The following is a 7,971-nucleotide window of genomic DNA, read 5'->3' on the forward strand; positions in this document are numbered from 1 at the left end:
ATTTTGATCAGAAAGTTTAGAAGAGAGAAAAAGAGGTTAAGACTCTCCAGAAAGGGTAGCTTAAGTGACTTTGTTTTCTTTATTTCTGCTTCTTTCCTGACAAGTTTGGACCCCAAAATGTCAGATCTTTCCCTGGGCAAGGAATCTATTCTTGTGCAGAACAAATCTATTCTTTCCCTTATGCTATGTGCCACACTCCAGCCAGCTATACCTGCTTACCTCCTTCCACCAACCTTCCTTTCAGTAAGCAGGAGACATGGGGAGACAATGTCTCCCTATGTTGCCCAAGCTGGTCTTGAATGCCTGTCCTCAAACAATCCTCCCGCCTTGGCCACCCAAAGCGCTGGAATTGTAGGGATGAGCTACTGTGCCCAGCCCACAAGTGCTGGTTCTGACACTGGCTTGGGGTCTTCCAGTAACTAGCTAGGGGTCTTCCAGTAACTGGCTAGGGTTTTGGTTCCTGCCTGAAGAGAAGGAGCCAGCCCAGTGATAACTAAGGTGTCACCCCCAACCCTGGAACCACATTCGTCCCCCAGCCATTCCTGTAGGAACTGTGGTCTCTGCTGACTCACCTTGCCCTCTGGCATTTGCTCCTCCCTTGTTCTGTACATGCATTGCTCTGATCACCGACGTGTTCTTGGCTCATTCTGCTTGTGCTTTTGGCCTCTGTTAAGCATCCACATCAGTGCCGCCCAACAGAAATTTCTGGAATGAGAGAAATGCTCTATAATCTGTGCTTTCCGAACAGTAGACACTAGCCACGTGACTTTTTAATCTTTTTATTGTCCAAGGGGGAAAAAAAGGGATGGCCAAAGAGAGGTTCTTGTTTATAAACGGGTCTTTATAACTTTTAGGGAAGAGAAACCTAAAATATTGAAACTGTAATCACTCACTTTTATTCTCTTTCATCATCACTTGTTTCTGTTAAAAGAAGCTTTTAAAAAACGCACATGATTAAAACTATCTTTTAAAACCATGTAGATAAACAAGAATTCCAAGATGTCAGCAGAATGAAAACTGCTTAAAATACATGTTAGTATCATGTGGGCCATCTGTAGTATTTTATCTGTTCTAGCACTGCCCACCCTAATTCTGGGGGCATGACACATCTTTTGTCCTAACTCCAAACACATGATAAGGGGCTGTGTGCCAGTCACAAGACTGATCCCTTGGTGGGGGAAACATGTGACTCAAGCAAGGCCAATCAAATCCTTCCCTGAGAGATTTTTTTTTTTTTCTCAGCTGGAGTTGGAGGAGGGCCCTGCACCTGGGGGATGGATCAGGAAGAATTTGAAGTTGGAGAGGGTGGTGGCCTTGTTTTCAGCCACCCAGAGAAAGCCTGTCTGCTCTGCAAGATAATGAGTCAAGAAGATACAGGCAAAGCAAAGAGAAAGAGGGCTCTGGTCTTGTTTCTCATCCCTAAAAGGACACATAAAAATGAACTCTGAATGGCTCGAGAGGATTAGGGAAAATAGGACAATTGAGAGAATCCAAATGGTAAGTGACTCATTGAAAATACTCAGTGCAGTAGAGATACCAACATGAGACACTTTTTCCCACTCATTGCTGTGCACTGTGGTGTCTGCCTTTCTCAACCTTTACATTATCTTGACAGATTCTGTAACTTTCTGGCCACTTCTGATGATTAAACACAGCCAGGTCCCGTTAAAAACCCCAATCCTCTAAGTAACACCATGGCTTATTCTTTGCCATTGCTGTCTAGACTTGTGGCTCAAAGGACCTGGATGGAGGGAGAGCATGTGCTTCCCTTTCCCTTCTTCTTCCTCCCTCGTCTGTTTGTCTACACTGGGGAAGTAGAGAGAGATGAGAAGCAGAGGTCAACTTACATGACTCTCATGTGGTACTGTGGCCTTGATTTCTCTCTGGTTTAACCTGGTGCTATCCGAAGCTTGAGGTCTTTTCTGATGTGGCTGTCTCTGTGTAGACAGTGGATGTGGTTTCCTTGGGGGTAGTGCTCAGTTTCATTCTATTTCCATTGCTGGAGACTCTTCAGGGGTGGCCCTGTCTCTTATCAACCAGACCAGAAGTTCAGGTCCCTGCTGCCCTTTCTGAAGGAGTGTCTCCTCTGTTGGTTTGGGAAACGGTGGTTCCTGCTCCCTCTCCTAACCTTCACACTCCTTCTGCTGGGGTGGAGGTGCCCCCTCTTCTTTTCACTAGGCACTCTTCATCTGACTCTCTTCTAAGCCTCCTACCCTAAGCAAGATGAGGCTGTTCACATGTGCTCCTCACCTTCAGGAGACATTTACACATTCTCCCAAGCACTCTCTAAATATGTTCCTCTCCACCTGTTGCCAGCATTAGAGAGCCTAGGAGAGCGATGAAGTCTTCTTGTTGACATCCCCAATCTTCACATGTTACTTTCCTGACCCTGTTCCCCATTGGAGTGAAGAGAAGAAAGCACCCCTGTCTCTCCATCCTTTGTGGAGAGGCAAGAGATTTATTTCCTCCAGGGACCCTGTACTCCTCATAAAGCCACATAGCTCTCTCCACTGATTTCCACTTCAATTTTTCTCCCAGTGCTTTCCTTTAAGTATTGTCCAGGGGTGGGGCTGGTGATCTATTATAGAGTGGTCATTTCTGCTGCCTCTTAATAAGCCCTGTCATCTTTTTAGAATGTGGGGATTATTAGCACTACCTCATCTTCATGTAAGGCCTGGTAAACATCCTGTTACAATTATTTGTAAAGTGTTTTGTCACCTCTATACCAAAAGGCATGAAGAAAGACTTCATTAGTCAATGGCTCAGGTCATTTTTCCTGATGGGTTTGGGTGTCAGATAGACTATGGTAGTCTACACAGATATCTACAGGTGGGCAGGAGGAGAAGTCTGAAAAATGCCGAATAAGATGTTCACCCTCAGGGCACGTACCTTACTTCAGGCCAGTGTGCAAATGTTACTGGGGAGAGACTCTATAGGTTGGAAGAAATATCCTCACCTGTGAAGTGCCACCAATGTGAAAACACAGGCTCAATTCACCAGCTTTCCCCATTTATTGCCTGTGTGATCGATGGCAATCACTTTTGTGAAATCAACCTCTTTTTCCTCATCTGCAAGATGGGACACTACTATTGACATTGCTGTGTGGATTACAGCTGCACCATGTAGAGTTTCAGAATGAGAGTCCAAGAGACACTAAGTATTAGTCTTGTTTCTGTTCCTTTTCTCCATAGCAAAGACCATCTCTCTTTCCCCATTCACCTAGGAAAGAGCCCAGACTCTCCAACTGCTTTATTTCTTGAAATGAACAGGTTTAGGACTCCCTTCCCTCCCTTTGTTCTCACCAGGGAGGAAGGGAAATTGGACTGATGAAGGTAAAAGGTCCTGGAGCTGAAGTAGATACTATTGGTGTAGCTGACCAGGCCTCAGCAGTTCCTGTGGGGTCATGTCCTTGCTATCCTCCCATTCTCTTTGGGGAACTGCCCACCCTCCACCTGACACCTACAGCTCTATGAAGTTCCAGTAAAAGCTACCATTCCTGATGCCCCACATCCTTGATCTGATGGGGCCAATCATGGTGCCTCCCTCCCTGGCAACAGTGGCTGGTCTTGAAATGGGCAAATCAGGGCCTTTTCTGAGATATATCTAATTGGAGCTTTCTTTCTTGGATGATGAAGTTGAGAGAATATGTGTCCAGAGCTTCTGGGGAACATGATTTCAGCTTGAAGAAAGGAAATGAGGCCTCCTAGCAGAAAGCAAAGACATGAGAAGAGAAGGGATAATGAACTGCTGTTGAGTCCCTGGTTCCAGGTGACCTTGCCTGCCTGTGATGTGGTTCTTGCATGGTAAGCTTTGCCTCTTTTGCCTAAGCTAGCTTGAATTGAGTCTGTCACTTAAAACTGGGTGAGCCCTGACCAATACAGGACCCTGCCTCTGAGAGGCCCCTTTCTGCCTTCTGCCGCTTTCTGCCTTCTGCCCCTTGAGATCCTATATTGATCTCTGGGTCATCACTGATAGGCTTGGCAATACTCCCTGGTTTGGTTGCTCTCTGAAGATATTAAAATCACAGGTCAAGGGTGACTTTAAATTGGTAGTACTTCCAGGGTGAGCCTATTAGAATTGGCATGTGAAGATTCTCTTTAAATGGGGCTCCCTGGATTGCCCCCAGTGGCCTTCCAGATGCAAAGCAAGTCTCTGCAGACTTGGGGCATGGTCTTGCTCTGACTCCTGGTTTCTTGGGAAAGGAGAATGCATTCCCATCTCTCTCCAAATGTTCCTGCCTCTTTGCCTTTATAGATAACACCTTAACCTCCGACCCCAGGGTAGTGTCTTTATGAGAAATTTTAACCATTGAAAGTCCACTTGGATTTCTGAATCCTGTTCTTTAGCTGGTTATTAAATCTAGTTCCACTATGGAAATGCTCTGATCCTTTACCTTGGCTCTGGTCTGAGCTCTGGGGCCTGAGCTTACCAGTACCATGTTGCCTTGATGTCGGCTTCCAGTTCCTGTCCGTATCCCCTCTGCCCTATTGTTGCCCTGTTCCCTGTCATTTCCAATGAAGTGCAAGAACCCTGGAATCACAAAGAACCAGGTTTGACCACTGGCCCTATTACTTTCTAGCTTAGTGAATTTGGGCAGCAACTTCATCTTGCTGAACCTCGGGTTATTCCCTCATAAAATGGGGATAGTAAGACTACCTACCTCATGGGACCACTGATCCTGTAACCAAGGGAACTGTGATTGCCAGCTCTTCCCTCCCTCCAATCATATGTTTGGAGTAGGAAAGATAATTTTCTAAAGGAAGGGCAGAGCATGCTGTATAGACAAAACACTATTGTCCTTGCAACCCTAAACGTCCTTACTAATGTGAAGGCTCATGACGTTTTTTCTGGAACAGGCTGTTGTCTGTTACCACCTTAAAACACAATCACTCAGGCCCACCTCTGAGTCAGCTCTGAGCAGCTGCTCCCTCTACTCTAGGAAGAGACTGAACACTGGGGGTTTCTGGAGGACTGCAGGCTGTGTTCATCCATGAAAGTTGTAATACATCATTGTTTCTAGCACACAAAATCCACTCTGGTCAGACTGTAAAATGTGTTCAACCACCAGAGACAATTCAATGCCCCTGAAAGAAGGGGCTACACGTTTTAGGGCTGTAACTCTCAAAAGAGTCCTAGTTTCAGCCAAGAATGGCCACTGCCTTCAAGAATTCTGAAGCTATTTCCCAGCATCTGTGTTCATCTTAATTTGCAAGCAGAGGTGTTCTGTAGCGTGTGTGTGCACTTCAAATGGACCTTTTCTGTGACTTGATCTCTATTTTGCCAAGTTTTATATGGGGAATAATGAGGGCTTAAGTTTAAGGAACATTTTTTGAGCACCTACAACAGAACGGGTACTGGGTTTGGCACGAGGGACACAAAAACAATCAGAAGACACAGTCCCTATACCTGACGACCTTGCACATTTAATTATAGTATCATATATAAGTGCAGTGATAGAGAAGTGCATAGGATGAGAGACAGCTTAGCCAAATAAGGGATTTGTGGGTGAATCTTACAGTCAACGCATGATTAAATCAGCCATGAGCTGGGCATGGGCTATGTGCTTCCTGCTGTTTTCAGGACACACCCTCATGCTTTCAACACAGGCCCTTTGCACGTATGATTCTTTTTGCCCAGATTTCTCTTCTCTTAAATATTCTTATGGATCACCCCTTCATTTTATCCAACATCTGCATTCTAATGCAGTTTCATCAGTGAGGCCTTCCCCTGGCATCCCATGTAAAAGATTAAACCACTCACACTTAGTTACTATTCCATACCAGGCTCTATTTTCCTTCATTGTATTTTTTACCACTCACAACATACACTAATTTGTTTTTATTTGTTATCTACACACACAAAGACATATACACACAACTGTTAAAATCAAAAAAGCAGGGACTTAGTGTGTATATATATTTTTTACTTCTGTATCCTCAGCACCTGTAACAGTGTTTGTCAAAGAGTAGACGCTCCGTTAATACAAATTAAATGACTGGGTGAATGTGGTAAAATACCTAGATGGCTTAGACTTAATCTCCATACTCAAATTGTGCATTTGTTTGGGAAGAACAGTCAAACAAAGTAGAACAAAACATAGCTGCTGGTTTAACTGAAGTGCGAGCATAGTGTTAATAGAGCTTGGAGGAGGAAGCTATTAATTCTTCCTCATGGGGAGGGAGTGTGGAAGGAGGTGACATCTCAGAGGAGGTTGAATTTCACAAGGATCTTAAAAGATAAACAAGAGTTTGTCAAAGCAAAAAGGAAATGAAGAGTTGCAGCAGTTACTGTGGAGTTACTACCCATATCTGTTGGACTCACCATCCAGGACATTTCACAGCTGCCTACTGCGTGCATGTATGACTCTCAGCCTGAGGTTTGCTTTCTAAAGTGAGCTGCGCAGGCAGCAAGGGCTGAAGAGGTAAAGCCCTGGGAGGAGCCCTCAGCCAATGGTGGGTAGGAGTTGGAGGATAAATGCCCTAATTTCTTTGCCCCTCAAGTGGAACAACTTAGAGGTGAGTTCTGAGGTCTCCAAGGAGATTGGGCCTCGCTCTCCCATAGTGATTACATGCTTGATAACACATTCTTTACTGACTTCCTCCTTTTCCCTTCCTTTCCCCATCTTACCACCCCACTTCCCTAGCAGTGTTTCCTGAGATCATCTCCCAAACAATTGCATCTGGAATCCTTGACTCATGTCTACTTCTGGGAGAAGCACCTAAGACAGTCACGGTCCAAAAAACAGCAGCAACATGAACAAAAACACAGGGCTCAACTGTACCAGGCAAATGAGGGGAGATGGAGAGATTGAAGCAAGAGCTAAAACTATTGGCCAGCCTGCAGTCCATTGTGAGGTATGTCTATACATGGTGTTTAATAATAGCAAGATTATGCTGATGGGCACATGGAGGATCAGCCTGGAGCCAGAGTTTCTTCCTTCCACAGGTATAGTTTCTAGATGCTGATTTAGTCTTTTCGTTTTCTTTTTTTTTTAAATCATTCTGTATGCTGCCCTTTTATTCCAGTTTTAATTCTATTTGAGTCATTGGAAGAGAAATAGCACTCCTGCCATGGGAGCCGACCTCTCTCCATGTGGAGTAGGCCTTGCGACGTGCTACTGGGAACCCTGGGAGGGAGTGTACAACAGAGAAATGCCCCCTGGCAGCACATTATGGCCATGGTAGGTGGGCATGACAGTGGGTGGTCTAAACAAAAGGAAGGAAGATATGTGCGGGAAATGGGGGAATAGATATAGGACTATTGTTCCTTTGGAGTTACACATTCAAATCATACATCATTGTCATTCAGTGAAATCTCCTTGACTGAGTGGCCAATTTTTCTGAGAGATAATTAAACAGTATCCAAAGCATGAACAATCAATACAAGGGTTGCTTCTGAATGAAGATGACAAGAGTAGCAAGTGTTTTGAGATATAAATCCATTCTTGTGGGGGCTGTAAATCTTGCAAAGAGAGGGATGCTGAGACCCTAATGGCTCACAATGTGCTTTCCCTAGGTAAGTGACCGGTGGACCTTTTGTCTCATCCAGGAGGTTGAGAGGAAATTGAGCTGCCAAGACATATGAAACTCCTGGTGGAGATTTGGAGGAAGATGAATGGTACTTAAGTAACAAGAGGACCGTGAAATCAAACCATTAAAAGACAATTTCAAGACTAGTCACTTCCCTCACCTTCTATTTACTGTGATAAAGCCCCCAAAAGTCATTGGGTGCCTCCTTTGATCTTGCTTCAGTTGGTGTGTTGACTTTGTCAGCACTTTCTATTGGGCATAGAGGTGCTCCTTACAAATGCTCTCTAGGAGTAAATGGGCATGGGGAGGCTCCATCACCTTCTTCCTATTTTCTCTGTTGTTTTCCAGCCTTGGGGACAAAGCTGGGATTCTTAGGGCCAAAGTCATCAAGGGTGCCTGCAGATGTGCCTAGAAGAGATATGGTCTTAGCAAGCCTTCTTCT

At 44.8% G+C, this 7,971-nt stretch overlaps 1 long non-coding RNA gene across 1 annotated transcript; it reads left to right on the forward strand.

Annotated features, from left to right (window-relative positions):
• Positions 1-6,864: 6,864 nt before the first annotated feature.
• On the forward strand, positions 6,865-7,675 carry LOC129058343 (uncharacterized). Its single transcript, XR_008523450.2, has 3 exons — positions 6,865-6,945; positions 7,026-7,180; positions 7,516-7,675. It is a non-coding gene; the product is annotated as an uncharacterized LOC129058343 (long non-coding RNA).
• Positions 7,676-7,971: the final 296 nt, after the last annotated feature.

This window comes from Pongo abelii, chromosome 2 (genome assembly GCF_028885655.2).
Source record: "Pongo abelii isolate AG06213 chromosome 2, NHGRI_mPonAbe1-v2.0_pri, whole genome shotgun sequence".
Classification (NCBI taxonomy): Eukaryota; Metazoa; Chordata; class Mammalia; order Primates; family Hominidae; genus Pongo; species Pongo abelii.